General features: G+C 73.6%; 11 non-coding genes across 11 annotated transcripts; all 11 read right to left on the bottom strand.

Moving 5' to 3' along the window:
- Positions 1-741: 741 nt before the first annotated feature.
- Positions 742-860, bottom strand: LOC131493913 (5S ribosomal RNA). The gene has a single exon (XR_009252988.1). It is a non-coding gene; the product is annotated as a 5S ribosomal RNA (ribosomal RNA).
- A 1131-nt stretch (positions 861-1991) lies between these two features.
- On the bottom strand, positions 1992-2110 carry LOC131493924 (5S ribosomal RNA). Its single transcript, XR_009252999.1, has one exon. It is a non-coding gene; the product is annotated as a 5S ribosomal RNA (ribosomal RNA).
- A 1131-nt stretch (positions 2111-3241) lies between these two features.
- On the bottom strand, positions 3242-3360 carry LOC131493936 (5S ribosomal RNA). Its single transcript, XR_009253010.1, has one exon. It is a non-coding gene; the product is annotated as a 5S ribosomal RNA (ribosomal RNA).
- Positions 3361-4491: 1131 nt separating this feature from the next.
- Positions 4492-4610, bottom strand: LOC131493948 (5S ribosomal RNA). Its single transcript, XR_009253021.1, has one exon. It is a non-coding gene; the product is annotated as a 5S ribosomal RNA (ribosomal RNA).
- Positions 4611-5741: 1131 nt separating this feature from the next.
- On the bottom strand, positions 5742-5860 carry LOC131493960 (5S ribosomal RNA). Its single transcript, XR_009253032.1, has one exon. It is a non-coding gene; the product is annotated as a 5S ribosomal RNA (ribosomal RNA).
- Positions 5861-6990: 1130 nt separating this feature from the next.
- On the bottom strand, positions 6991-7109 carry LOC131493971 (5S ribosomal RNA). The gene has a single exon (XR_009253043.1). It is a non-coding gene; the product is annotated as a 5S ribosomal RNA (ribosomal RNA).
- A 1131-nt stretch (positions 7110-8240) lies between these two features.
- On the bottom strand, positions 8241-8359 carry LOC131493983 (5S ribosomal RNA). The gene has a single exon (XR_009253054.1). It is a non-coding gene; the product is annotated as a 5S ribosomal RNA (ribosomal RNA).
- Positions 8360-9490: 1131 nt separating this feature from the next.
- LOC131493994 (5S ribosomal RNA) lies at positions 9491-9609 on the bottom strand. The gene has a single exon (XR_009253065.1). It is a non-coding gene; the product is annotated as a 5S ribosomal RNA (ribosomal RNA).
- Positions 9610-10740: 1131 nt separating this feature from the next.
- Positions 10741-10859, bottom strand: LOC131494006 (5S ribosomal RNA). The gene has a single exon (XR_009253077.1). It is a non-coding gene; the product is annotated as a 5S ribosomal RNA (ribosomal RNA).
- A 1124-nt stretch (positions 10860-11983) lies between these two features.
- Positions 11984-12102, bottom strand: LOC131494155 (5S ribosomal RNA). Its single transcript, XR_009253220.1, has one exon. It is a non-coding gene; the product is annotated as a 5S ribosomal RNA (ribosomal RNA).
- Positions 12103-13228: 1126 nt separating this feature from the next.
- LOC131494017 (5S ribosomal RNA) lies at positions 13229-13347 on the bottom strand. The gene has a single exon (XR_009253088.1). It is a non-coding gene; the product is annotated as a 5S ribosomal RNA (ribosomal RNA).
- Positions 13348-13899: the final 552 nt, after the last annotated feature.

The raw sequence follows: 13899 nt of genomic DNA on the forward strand, positions 1-13899 counted from the left end.
TCCCCAGCCCCAGGGCGAGCGCAGCCAGCCACCCGGCCTTCTCCTCCCGTCTGCCCCACCTGGTGCATACCCACCCCGGAGGCGCCAGCGCCCCCAGTGAACATCAACAGCCCGAGCCCGCTGCCCTAGCGGGGCCTCGCGAAATGCCAGGGACCCTGCCTGGGGATGAGGGCTCGAGGGAGGGGAGAGGTCCAGGACCCAGGGAGCCCAGGCGTGTGGCGGAGTGGGAGTCTGGGGTCTCGCGGCCCCGCCCGCCCGCTCCTGGTTCTCGCATCCACCCACCCAGCCCCCACCCTCCAGTCCCCGGGCGCCAGCCTCCGGTCCCGCCCTCACCGCACACCCCCCCACCCCTCCGTGCGGGTGCGGGTGCCGGTGTGGGTGGTGTCTCAGGAAAGGTGCAAAGCTGGGACGTGGCTTCCAGCCGGTGCAGTGGGATCTGGCCGGGTGCGGGGAGCGGGGAGCGGGGAGCGTGCCCCTCGTGAAGTGCCGGGTGGGGGGGGAGGGGGGGATTGTGTGCGGGCTTGGGGTGCGTGGCGGGGCGGGGCGGGGCGGGGCCGGGCCAGGCCAGGCCAGGCTGCTTTGCTGGCCCGGGAGGGGCAGAGGGATCCGTGGCTGGGATGTGTTTGGCCCCAGCAGCCGCGCTCCCTGGGGAGAGAGGGACCCAGGGAGGGAGGGGGGGAGGGGCGGCGGGCGCCAAAGGAGAGGTCAAGGAGGCCAAAGGCCAAAGGCCAAAAGCGAAAAAGCCTACAGCACCCGGTATTCCCAGGCGGTCTCCCATCCAAGTACTAACCAGGCCCGACCCTGCTTAGCTTCCGAGATCAGACGAGATCGGGCGCGTTCAGGGTGGTATGGCCGTAGACGCGGGCGGCTGGCGCTGGGCGCCTCAAGAGCCTGCTCCACGCGTCCCCAGCCCAGCGGGTGCGGCGCTTCACCCGTGCACGCGCCTGCCTGCCTGCCTGCCTGCCTGCCGCCGCCCTCCGCCGCGGGCCCCGGGCGGGTGGCGGAGGCCGCGCAAGAGGACCCTGGCAAGGCGCTGAGGCGCAAGCCCCGGCGTTCTCCGATCCCGGGACTCTTGCAGGCCGCTCCCGGCTTGGCCCCACGCCCGCCTCCGCTTCCATCCGGCACCGCACCGGACCGCACGTCACCGCACCAGGTCGGGCTACTCACTGGCAAGAGGGTGGAAGCGAGCGTGGGGCATCCGGCCGGCCGTGCCTTCCGGGGCCCGCCCCGCCGGGGTGTCGGCGCCTCCTCCCCAGCCCCAGGGCGAGCGCAGCCAGCCACCCGGCCTTCTCCTCCCGTCTGCCCCACCTGGTGCATACCCACCCCGGAGGCGCCAGCGCCCCCAGTGAACATCAACAGCCCGAGCCCGCTGCCCTAGCGGGGCCTCGCGAAATGCCAGGGACCCTGCCTGGGGATGAGGGCTCGAGGGAGGGGAGAGGTCCAGGACCCAGGGAGCCCAGGCGTGTGGCGGAGTGGGAGTCTGGGGTCTCGCGGCCCCGCCCGCCCGCTCCTGGTTCTCGCATCCACCCACCCAGCCCCCACCCTCCAGTCCCCGGGCGCCAGCCTCCGGTCCCGCCCTCACCGCACACCCCCCCACCCCTCCGTGCGGGTGCGGGTGCCGGTGTGGGTGGTGTCTCAGGAAAGGTGCAAAGCTGGGACGTGGCTTCCAGCCGGTGCAGTGGGATCTGGCCGGGTGCGGGGAGCGGGGAGCGGGGAGCGTGCCCCTCGTGAAGTGCCGGGTGGGGGGGGAGGGGGGGGGTTGTGTGCGGGCTTGGGGTGCGTGGCGGGGCGGGGCGGGGCGGGGCCGGGCCAGGCCAGGCCAGGCTGCTTTGCTGGCCCGGGAGGGGCAGAGGGATCCGTGGCTGGGATGTGTTTGGCCCCAGCAGCCGCGCTCCCTGGGGAGAGAGGGACCCAGGGAGGGAGGGGGGGAGGGGCGGCGGGCGCCAAAGGAGAGGTCAAGGAGGCCAAAGGCCAAAGGCCAAAAGCGAAAAAGCCTACAGCACCCGGTATTCCCAGGCGGTCTCCCATCCAAGTACTAACCAGGCCCGACCCTGCTTAGCTTCCGAGATCAGACGAGATCGGGCGCGTTCAGGGTGGTATGGCCGTAGACGCGGGCGGCTGGCGCTGGGCGCCTCAAGAGCCTGCTCCACGCGTCCCCAGCCCAGCGGGTGCGGCGCTTCACCCGTGCACGCGCCTGCCTGCCTGCCTGCCTGCCTGCCGCCGCCCTCCGCCGCGGGCCCCGGGCGGGTGGCGGAGGCCGCGCAAGAGGACCCTGGCAAGGCGCTGAGGCGCAAGCCCCGGCGTTCTCCGATCCCGGGACTCTTGCAGGCCGCTCCCGGCTTGGCCCCACGCCCGCCTCCGCTTCCATCCGGCACCGCACCGGACCGCACGTCACCGCACCAGGTCGGGCTACTCACTGGCAAGAGGGTGGAAGCGAGCGTGGGGCATCCGGCCGGCCGTGCCTTCCGGGGCCCGCCCCGCCGGGGTGTCGGCGCCTCCTCCCCAGCCCCAGGGCGAGCGCAGCCAGCCACCCGGCCTTCTCCTCCCGTCTGCCCCACCTGGTGCATACCCACCCCGGAGGCGCCAGCGCCCCCAGTGAACATCAACAGCCCGAGCCCGCTGCCCTAGCGGGGCCTCGCGAAATGCCAGGGACCCTGCCTGGGGATGAGGGCTCGAGGGAGGGGAGAGGTCCAGGACCCAGGGAGCCCAGGCGTGTGGCGGAGTGGGAGTCTGGGGTCTCGCGGCCCCGCCCGCCCGCTCCTGGTTCTGGCATCCACCCACCCAGCCCCCACCCTCCAGTCCCCGGGCGCCAGCCTCCGGTCCCGCCCTCACCTCACACCCCCCCACCCCTCCGTGCGGGTGCGGGTGCCGGTGTGGGTGGTGTCTCAGGAAAGGTGCAAAGCTGGGACGTGGCTTCCAGCCGGTGCAGTGGGATCTGGCCGGGTGCGGGGAGCGGGGAGCGGGGAGCGTGCCCCTCGTGAAGTGCCGGGTGGGGGGGGAGGGGGGGGGTTGTGTGCGGGCTTGGGGTGCGTGGCGGGGCGGGGCGGGGCGGGGCCGGGCCAGGCCAGGCCAGGCTGCTTTGCTGGCCCGGGAGGGGCAGAGGGATCCGTGGCTGGGATGTGTTTGGCCCCAGCAGCCGCGCTCCCTGGGGAGAGAGGGACCCAGGGAGGGAGGGGGGGAGGGGCGGCGGGCGCCAAAGGAGAGGTCAAGGAGGCCAAAGGCCAAAGGCCAAAAGCGAAAAAGCCTACAGCACCCGGTATTCCCAGGCGGTCTCCCATCCAAGTACTAACCAGGCCCGACCCTGCTTAGCTTCCGAGATCAGACGAGATCGGGCGCGTTCAGGGTGGTATGGCCGTAGACGCGGGCGGCTGGCGCTGGGCGCCTCAAGAGCCTGCTCCACGCGTCCCCAGCCCAGCGGGTGCGGCGCTTCACCCGTGCACGCGCCTGCCTGCCTGCCTGCCTGCCTGCCGCCGCCCTCCGCCGCGGGCCCCGGGCGGGTGGCGGAGGCCGCGCAAGAGGACCCTGGCAAGGCGCTGAGGCGCAAGCCCCGGCGTTCTCCGATCCCGGGACTCTTGCAGGCCGCTCCCGGCTTGGCCCCACGCCCGCCTCCGCTTCCATCCGGCACCGCACCGGACCGCACGTCACCGCACCAGGTCGGGCTACTCACTGGCAAGAGGGTGGAAGCGAGCGTGGGGCATCCGGCCGGCCGTGCCTTCCGGGGCCCGCCCCGCCGGGGTGTCGGCGCCTCCTCCCCAGCCCCAGGGCGAGCGCAGCCAGCCACCCGGCCTTCTCCTCCCGTCTGCCCCACCTGGTGCATACCCACCCCGGAGGCGCCAGCGCCCCCAGTGAACATCAACAGCCCGAGCCCGCTGCCCTAGCGGGGCCTCGCGAAATGCCAGGGACCCTGCCTGGGGATGAGGGCTCGAGGGAGGGGAGAGGTCCAGGACCCAGGGAGCCCAGGCGTGTGGCGGAGTGGGAGTCTGGGGTCTCGCGGCCCCGCCCGCCCGCTCCTGGTTCTCGCATCCACCCACCCAGCCCCCACCCTCCAGTCCCCGGGCGCCAGCCTCCGGTCCCGCCCTCACCGCACACCCCCCCACCCCTCCGTGCGGGTGCGGGTGCCGGTGTGGGTGGTGTCTCAGGAAAGGTGCAAAGCTGGGACGTGGCTTCCAGCCGGTGCAGTGGGATCTGGCCGGGTGCGGGGAGCGGGGAGCGGGGAGCGTGCCCCTCGTGAAGTGCCGGGTGGGGGGGGAGGGGGGGGGTTGTGTGCGGGCTTGGGGTGCGTGGCGGGGCGGGGCGGGGCGGGGCCGGGCCAGGCCAGGCCAGGCTGCTTTGCTGGCCCGGGAGGGGCAGAGGGATCCGTGGCTGGGATGTGTTTGGCCCCAGCAGCCGCGCTCCCTGGGGAGAGAGGGACCCAGGGAGGGAGGGGGGGAGGGGCGGCGGGCGCCAAAGGAGAGGTCAAGGAGGCCAAAGGCCAAAGGCCAAAAGCGAAAAAGCCTACAGCACCCGGTATTCCCAGGCGGTCTCCCATCCAAGTACTAACCAGGCCCGACCCTGCTTAGCTTCCGAGATCAGACGAGATCGGGCGCGTTCAGGGTGGTATGGCCGTAGACGCGGGCGGCTGGCGCTGGGCGCCTCAAGAGCCTGCTCCACGCGTCCCCAGCCCAGCGGGTGCGGCGCTTCACCCGTGCACGCGCCTGCCTGCCTGCCTGCCTGCCTGCCGCCGCCCTCCGCCGCGGGCCCCGGGCGGGTGGCGGAGGCCGCGCAAGAGGACCCTGGCAAGGCGCTGAGGCGCAAGCCCCGGCGTTCTCCGATCCCGGGACTCTTGCAGGCCGCTCCCGGCTTGGCCCCACGCCCGCCTCCGCTTCCATCCGGCACCGCACCGGACCGCACGTCACCGCACCAGGTCGGGCTACTCACTGGCAAGAGGGTGGAAGCGAGCGTGGGGCATCCGGCCGGCCGTGCCTTCCGGGGCCCGCCCCGCCGGGGTGTCGGCGCCTCCTCCCCAGCCCCAGGGCGAGCGCAGCCAGCCACCCGGCCTTCTCCTCCCGTCTGCCCCACCTGGTGCATACCCACCCCGGAGGCGCCAGCGCCCCCAGTGAACATCAACAGCCCGAGCCCGCTGCCCTAGCGGGGCCTCGCGAAATGCCAGGGACCCTGCCTGGGGATGAGGGCTCGAGGGAGGGGAGAGGTCCAGGACCCAGGGAGCCCAGGCGTGTGGCGGAGTGGGAGTCTGGGGTCTCGCGGCCCCGCCCGCCCGCTCCTGGTTCTCGCATCCACCCACCCAGCCCCCACCCTCCAGTCCCCGGGCGCCAGCCTCCGGTCCCGCCCTCACCGCACACCCCCCCACCCCTCCGTGCGGGTGCGGGTGCCGGTGTGGGTGGTGTCTCAGGAAAGGTGCAAAGCTGGGACGTGGCTTCCAGCCGGTGCAGTGGGATCTGGCCGGGTGCGGGGAGCGGGGAGCGGGGAGCGTGCCCCTCGTGAAGTGCCGGGTGGGGGGGGAGGGGGGGGGTTGTGTGCGGGCTTGGGGTGCGTGGCGGGGCGGGGCGGGGCGGGGCCGGGCCAGGCCAGGCCAGGCTGCTTTGCTGGCCCGGGAGGGGCAGAGGGATCCGTGGCTGGGATGTGTTTGGCCCCAGCAGCCGCGCTCCCTGGGGAGAGAGGGACCCAGGGAGGGAGGGGGGGAGGGGCGGCGGGCGCCAAAGGAGAGGTCAAGGAGGCCAAAGGCCAAAGGCCAAAAGCGAAAAAGCCTACAGCACCCGGTATTCCCAGGCGGTCTCCCATCCAAGTACTAACCAGGCCCGACCCTGCTTAGCTTCCGAGATCAGACGAGATCGGGCGCGTTCAGGGTGGTATGGCCGTAGACGCGGGCGGCTGGCGCTGGGCGCCTCAAGAGCCTGCTCCACGCGTCCCCAGCCCAGCGGGTGCGGCGCTTCACCCGTGCACGCGCCTGCCTGCCTGCCTGCCTGCCTGCCGCCGCCCTCCGCCGCGGGCCCCGGGCGGGTGGCGGAGGCCGCGCAAGAGGACCCTGGCAAGGCGCTGAGGCGCAAGCCCCGGCGTTCTCCGATCCCGGGACTCTTGCAGGCCGCTCCCGGCTTGGCCCCACGCCCGCCTCCGCTTCCATCCGGCACCGCACCGGACCGCACGTCACCGCACCAGGTCGGGCTACTCACTGGCAAGAGGGTGGAAGCGAGCGTGGGGCATCCGGCCGGCCGTGCCTTCCGGGGCCCGCCCCGCCGGGGTGTCGGCGCCTCCTCCCCAGCCCCAGGGCGAGCGCAGCCAGCCACCCGGCCTTCTCCTCCCGTCTGCCCCACCTGGTGCATACCCACCCCGGAGGCGCCAGCGCGCCCAGTGAACATCAACAGCCCGAGCCCGCTGCCCTAGCGGGGCCTCGCGAAATGCCAGGGACCCTGCCTGGGGATGAGGGCTCGAGGGAGGGGAGAGGTCCAGGACCCAGGGAGCCCAGGCGTGTGGCGGAGTGGGAGTCTGGGGTCTCGCGGCCCCGCCCGCCCGCTCCTGGTTCTCGCATCCACCCACCCAACCCCCACCCTCCAGTCCCCGGGCGCCAGCCTCCGGTCCCGCCCTCACCGCACACCCCCCCACCCCTCCGTGCGGGTGCGGGTGCCGGTGTGGGTGGTGTCTCAGGAAAGGTGCAAAGCTGGGACGTGGCTTCCAGCCGGTGCAGTGGGATCTGGCCGGGTGCGGGGAGCGGGGAGCGGGGAGCGTGCCCCTCGTGAAGTGCCGGGTGGGGGGGGAGGGGGGGGGTTGTGTGCGGGCTTGGGGTGCGTGGCGGGGCGGGGCGGGGCGGGGCCGGGCCAGGCCAGGCCAGGCTGCTTTGCTGGCCCGGGAGGGGCAGAGGGATCCGTGGCTGGGATGTGTTTGGCCCCAGCAGCCGCGCTCCCTGGGGAGAGAGGGACCCAGGGAGGGAGGGGGGAGGGGCGGCGGGCGCCAAAGGAGAGGTCAAGGAGGCCAAAGGCCAAAGGCCAAAAGCGAAAAAGCCTACAGCACCCGGTATTCCCAGGCGGTCTCCCATCCAAGTACTAACCAGGCCCGACCCTGCTTAGCTTCCGAGATCAGACGAGATCGGGCGCGTTCAGGGTGGTATGGCCGTAGACGCGGGCGGCTGGCGCTGGGCGCCTCAAGAGCCTGCTCCACGCGTCCCCAGCCCAGCGGGTGCGGCGCTTCACCCGTGCACGCGCCTGCCTGCCTGCCTGCCTGCCTGCCGCCGCCCTCCGCCGCGGGCCCCGGGCGGGTGGCGGAGGCCGCGCAAGAGGACCCTGGCAAGGCGCTGAGGCGCAAGCCCCGGCGTTCTCCGATCCCGGGACTCTTGCAGGCCGCTCCCGGCTTGGCCCCACGCCCGCCTCCGCTTCCATCCGGCACCGCACCGGACCGCACGTCACCGCACCAGGTCGGGCTACTCACTGGCAAGAGGGTGGAAGCGAGCGTGGGGCATCCGGCCGGCCGTGCCTTCCGGGGCCCGCCCCGCCGGGGTGTCGGCGCCTCCTCCCCAGCCCCAGGGCGAGCGCAGCCAGCCACCCGGCCTTCTCCTCCCGTCTGCCCCACCTGGTGCATACCCACCCCGGAGGCGCCAGCGCCCCCAGTGAACATCAACAGCCCGAGCCCGCTGCCCTAGCGGGGCCTCGCGAAATGCCAGGGACCCTGCCTGGGGATGAGGGCTCGAGGGAGGGGAGAGGTCCAGGACCCAGGGAGCCCAGGCGTGTGGCGGAGTGGGAGTCTGGGGTCTCGCGGCCCCGCCCGCCCGCTCCTGGTTCTCGCATCCACCCACCCAGCCCCCACCCTCCAGTCCCCGGGCGCCAGCCTCCGGTCCCGCCCTCACCGCACACCCCCCCACCCCTCCGTGCGGGTGCGGGTGCCGGTGTGGGTGGTGTCTCAGGAAAGGTGCAAAGCTGGGACGTGGCTTCCAGCCGGTGCAGTGGGATCTGGCCGGGTGCGGGGAGCGGGGAGCGGGGAGCGTGCCCCTTGTGAAGTGCCGGGTGGGGGGGGAGGGGGGGGGTTGTGTGCGGGCTTGGGGTGCGTGGCGGGGCGGGGCGGGGCGGGGCCGGGCCAGGCCAGGCCAGGCTGCTTTGCTGGCCCGGGAGGGGCAGAGGGATCCGTGGCTGGGATGTGTTTGGCCCCAGCAGCCGCGCTCCCTGGGGAGAGAGGGACCCAGGGAGGGAGGGGGGGAGGGGCGGCGGGCGCCAAAGGAGAGGTCAAGGAGGCCAAAGGCCAAAGGCCAAAAGCGAAAAAGCCTACAGCACCCGGTATTCCCAGGCGGTCTCCCATCCAAGTACTAACCAGGCCCGACCCTGCTTAGCTTCCGAGATCAGACGAGATCGGGCGCGTTCAGGGTGGTATGGCCGTAGACGCGGGCGGCTGGCGCTGGGCGCCTCAAGAGCCTGCTCCACGCGTCCCCAGCCCAGCGGGTGCGGCGCTTCACCCGTGCACGCGCCTGCCTGCCTGCCTGCCTGCCTGCCGCCGCCCTCCGCCGCGGGCCCCGGGCGGGTGGCGGAGGCCGCGCAAGAGGACCCTGGCAAGGCGCTGAGGCGCAAGCCCCGGCGTTCTCCGATCCCGGGACTCTTGCAGGCCGCTCCCGGCTTGGCCCCACGCCCGCCTCCGCTTCCATCCGGCACCGCACCGGACCGCACGTCACCGCACCAGGTCGGGCTACTCACTGGCAAGAGGGTGGAAGCGAGCGTGGGGCATCCGGCCGGCCGTGCCTTCCGGGGCCCGCCCCGCCGGGGTGTCGGCGCCTCCTCCCCAGCCCCAGGGCGAGCGCAGCCAGCCACCCGGCCTTCTCCTCCCGTCTGCCCCACCTGGTGCATACCCACCCCGGAGGCGCCAGCGCCCCCAGTGAACATCAACAGCCCGAGCCCGCTGCCCTAGCGGGGCCTCGCGAAATGCCAGGGACCCTGCCTGGGGATGAGGGCTCGAGGGAGGGGAGAGGTCCAGGACCCAGGGAGCCCAGGCGTGTGGCGGAGTGGGAGTCTGGGGTCTCGCGGCCCCGCCCGCCCGCTCCTGGTTCTCGCATCCACCCACCCAGCCCCCACCCTCCAGTCCCCGGGCGCCAGCCTCCGGTCCCGCCCTCACCGCACACCCCCCCACCCCTCCGTGCGGGTGCGGGTGCCGGTGTGGGTGGTGTCTCAGGAAAGGTGCAAAGCTGGGACGTGGCTTCCAGCCGGTGCAGTGGGATCTGGCCGGGTGCGGGGAGCGGGGAGCGGGGAGCGTGCCCCTCGTGAAGTGCCGGGTGGGGGGGGAGGGGGGGGGTTGTGTGCGGGCTTGGGGTGCGTGGCGGGGCGGGGCGGGGCGGGGCCGGGCCAGGCCAGGCCAGGCTGCTTTGCTGGCCCGGGAGGGGCAGAGGGATCCGTGGCTGGGATGTGTTTGGCCCCAGCAGCCGCGCTCCCTGGGGAGAGAGGGACCCAGGGAGGGAGGGGGGGAGGGGCGGCGGGCGCCAAAGGAGAGGTCAAGGAGGCCAAAGGCCAAAGGCCAAAAGCGAAAAAGCCTACAGCACCCGGTATTCCCAGGCGGTCTCCCATCCAAGTACTAACCAGGCCCGACCCTGCTTAGCTTCCGAGATCAGACGAGATCGGGCGCGTTCAGGGTGGTATGGCCGTAGACGCGGGCGGCTGGCGCTGGGCGCCTCAAGAGCCTGCTCCACGCGTCCCCAGCCCAGCGGGTGCGGCGCTTCACCCGTGCACGCGCCTGCCTGCCTGCCTGCCTGCCTGCCGCCGCCCTCCGCCGCGGGCCCCGGGCGGGTGGCGGAGGCCGCGCAAGAGGACCCTGGCAAGGCGCTGAGGCGCAAGCCCCGGCGTTCTCCGATCCCGGGACTCTTGCAGGCCGCTCCCGGCTTGGCCCCACGCCCGCCTCCGCTTCCATCCGGCACCGCACCGGACCGCACGTCACCGCACCAGGTCGGGCTACTCACTGGCAAGAGGGTGGAAGCGAGCGTGGGGCATCCGGCCGGCCGTGCCTTCCGGGGCCCGCCCCGCCGGGGTGTCGGCGCCTCCTCCCCAGCCCCAGGGCGAGCGCAGCCAGCCACCCGGCCTTCTCCTCCCGTCTGCCCCACCTGGTGCATACCCACCCCGGAGGCGCCAGCGCGCCCAGTGAACATCAACAGCCCGAGCCCGCTGCCCTAGCGGGGCCTCGCGAAATGCCAGGGACCCTGCCTGGGGATGAGGGCTCGAGGGAGGGGAGAGGTCCAGGACCCAGGGAGCCCAGGCGTGTGGCGGAGTGGGAGTCTGGGGTCTCGCGGCCCCGCCCGCCCGCTCCTGGTTCTCGCATCCACCCACCCAACCCCCACCCTCCAGTCCCCGGGCGCCAGCCTCCGGTCCCGCCCTCACCGCACACCCCCCCACCCCTCCGTGCGGGTGCGGGTGCCGGTGTGGGTGGTGTCTCAGGAAAGGTGCAAAGCTGGGACGTGGCTTCCAGCCGGTGCAGTGGGATCTGGCCGGGTGCGGGGAGCGGGGAGCGGGGAGCGTGCCCCTCGTGAAGTGCCGGGTGGGGGGGGAGGGGGGGGGGTTGTGTGCGGGCTTGGGGTGCGTGGCGGGGCGGGGCGGGGCGGGGCCGGGCCAGGCCAGGCCAGGCTGCTTTGCTGGCCCGGGAGGGGCAGAGGGATCCGTGGCTGGGATGTGTTTGGCCCCAGCAGCCGCGCTCCCTGGGGAGAGAGGGACCCAGGGAGGGAGGGGGGAGGGGCGGCGGGCGCCAAAGGAGAGGTCAAGGAGGCCAAAGGCCAAAGGCCAAAAGCGAAAAAGCCTACAGCACCCGGTATTCCCAGGCGGTCTCCCATCCAAGTACTAACCAGGCCCGACCCTGCTTAGCTTCCGAGATCAGACGAGATCGGGCGCGTTCAGGGTGGTATGGCCGTAGACGCGGGCGGCTGGCGCTGGGCGCCTCAAGAGCCTGCTCCACGCGTCCCCAGCCCAGCGGGTGCGGCGCTTCACCCGTGCACGCGCCTGCCTGCCTGCCTGCCTGCCTGCCGCCGCCCTCCGCCGCGGGCCCCGGGCGGGTGGCGGAGGCCGCGCAAGAGGACCCTGGCAAGGCGCTGAGGCGCAAGCCCCGGCGTTCTCCGATCCCGGGACTCTTGCAGGCCGCTCCCGGCTTGGCCCCACGCCCGCCTCCGCTTCCATCCGGCACCGCACCGGACCGCACGTCACCGCACCAGGTCGGGCTACTCACTGGCAAGAGGGTGGAAGCGAGCGTGGGGCATCCGGCCGGCCGTGCCTTCCGGGGCCCGCCCCGCCGGGGTGTCGGCGCCTCCTCCCCAGCCCCAGGGCGAGCGCAGCCAGCCACCCGGCCTTCTCCTCCCGTCTGCCCCACCTGGTGCATACCCACCCCGGAGGCGCCAGCGCCCCCAGTGAACATCAACAGCCCGAGCCCGCTGCCCTAGCGGGGCCTCGCGAAATGCCAGGGACCCTGCCTGGGGATGAGGGCTCGAGGGAGGGGAGAGGTCCAGGACCCAGGGAGCCCAGGCGTGTGGCGGAGTGGGAGTCTGGGGTCTCGCGGCCCCGCCCGCCCGCTCCTGGTTCTCGCATCCACCCACCCAGCCCCCACCCTCCAGTCCCCGGGCGCCAGCCTCCGGTCCCGCCCTCACCGCACACCCCCCCCACCCCTCCGTGCGGGTGCGGGTGCCGGTGTGGGTGGTGTCTCAGGAAAGGTGCAAAGCTGGGACGTGGCTTCCAGCCGGTGCAGTGGGATCTGGCCGGGTGCGGGGAGCGGGGAGCGTGCCCCTCGTGAAGTGCCGGGTGGGGGGGGAGGGGGGGGGTTGTGTGCGGGCTTGGGGTGCGTGGCGGGGCGGGGCGGGGCGGGGCCGGGCCAGGCCAGGCCAGGCTGCTTTGCTGGCCCGGGAGGGGCAGAGGGATCCGTGGCTGGGATGTGTTTGGCCCCAGCAGCCGCGCTCCCTGGGGAGAGAGGGACCCAGGGAGGGAGGGGGGAGGGGCGGCGGGCGCCAAAGGAGAGGTCAAGGAGGCCAAAGGCCAAAGGCCAAAAGCGAAAAAGCCTACAGCACCCGGTATTCCCAGGCGGTCTCCCATCCAAGTACTAACCAGGCCCGACCCTGCTTAGCTTCCGAGATCAGACGAGATCGGGCGCGTTCAGGGTGGTATGGCCATAGACGCGGGCGGCTGGCGCTGGGCGCCTCAAGAGCCTGCTCCACGCGTCCCCAGCCCAGCGGGTGCGGCGCTTCACCCGTGCACGCACCTGCCTGCCTGCCTGCCTGCCGCCGCCCTCCGCCCCGGGCCCCGGGCGGGTGGCGGAGGCCGCGCAAGAGGACCCTGGCAAGGCGCTGAGGCGCAAGCCCCGGCGTTCTCCGATCCCGGGACTCTTGCAGGCCGCTCCCGGCTTGGCCCCACGCCCGCCTCCGCTTCCATCCGGCACCGCACCGGACCGCACGTCACCGCACCAGGTCGGGCTACTCGCTGGCAAGAGGGTGGAAGCGAGCGTGGGGCATCCGGCCGGCCGTGCCTCCCGGGGCCCGCCCCGCCGGGGTGTCGACGCCTCCTCCCCAGCCCCAGGGCGAGCGCAGCCAGCCACCCGGCCTTCTCCTCCCGTCTGCCCCACCTGGTGCATACCCACCCCGGAGGCGCCAGCGCGCCCAGTGAACATCAACAGCCCGAGCCCGCTGCCCTAGCGGGGCCTCGCGAAATGCCAGGGACCCTGCCTGGGGATGAGGGCTCGAGGGAGGGGAGAGGTCCAGGACCCAGGGAGCCCAGGCGTGTGGCGGAGTGGGAGTCTGGGGTCTCGCGGCCCCGCCCGCCCGCTCCTGGTTCTCGCATCCACCCACCCAACCCCCACCCTCCAGTCCCCGGGCGCCAGCCTCCGGTCCCGCCCTCACCGCACACCCCCCCACCCCTCCGTGCGGGTGCGGGTGCCGGTGTGGGTGGTGTCTCAGGAAAGGTGCAAAGCTGGGACGTGGCTTCCAGCCGGTGCAGTGGGATCTGGCCGGGTGCGGGGAGCGGGGAGCGGGGAGCGTGCCCCTCGTGAAGTGCCGGGTGGGGGGGGAGGGGGGGGGTTGTGTGCGGGCTTGGGGTGCGTGGCGGGGCGGGGCGGGGCGGGGCCGGGCCAGGCCAGGCCAGGCTGCTTTGCTGGCCCGGGAGGGGCAGAGGGATCCGTGGCTGGGATGTGTTTGGCCCCAGCAGCCGCGCTCCCTGGGGAGAGAGGGACCCAGGGAGGGAGGGGGGAGGGGCGGCGGGCGCCAAAGGAGAGGTCAAGGAGGCCAAAGGCCAAAGGCCAAAAGCGAAAAAGCCTACAGCACCCGGTATTCCCAGGCGGTCTCCCATCCAAGTACTAACCAGGCCCGACCCTGCTTAGCTTCCGAGATCAGACGAGATCGGGCGCGTTCAGGGTGGTATGGCCGTAGACGCGGGCGGCTGGCGCTGGGCGCCTCAAGAGCCTGCTCCACGCGTCCCCAGCCCAGCGGGTGCGGCGCTTCACCCGTGCACGCGCCTGCCTGCCTGCCTGCCTGCCTGCCGCCGCCCTCCGCCGCGGGCCCCGGGCGGGTGGCGGAGGCCGCGCAAGAGGACCCTGGCAAGGCGCTGAGGCGCAAGCCCCGGCGTTCTCCGATCCCGGGACTCTTGCAGGCCGCTCCCGGCTTGGCCCCACGCCCGCCTCCGCTTCCATCCGGCACCGCACCGGACCGCACGTCACCGCACCAGGTCGGGCTACTCACTGGCAAGAGGGTGGAAGCGAGCGTGGGGCATCCGGCCGGCCGTGCCTTCCGGGGCCCGCCCCGCCGGGGTGTCGGCGCCTCCTCCCCAGCCCCAGGGCGAGCGCAGCCAGCCACCCGGCCTTCTCCTCCCGTCTGCCCCACCTGGTGCATACCCACCCCGGAGGCGCCAGCGCCCCCAGTGAACATCAACAGCCCGAGCCCGCTGCCCTAGCGGGGCCTCGCGAAATGCCAGGGACCCTGCCTGG

Source organism: Neofelis nebulosa, chromosome 13 (genome assembly GCF_028018385.1).
Source record: "Neofelis nebulosa isolate mNeoNeb1 chromosome 13, mNeoNeb1.pri, whole genome shotgun sequence".
NCBI classification, from domain to species: Eukaryota; Metazoa; Chordata; class Mammalia; order Carnivora; family Felidae; genus Neofelis; species Neofelis nebulosa.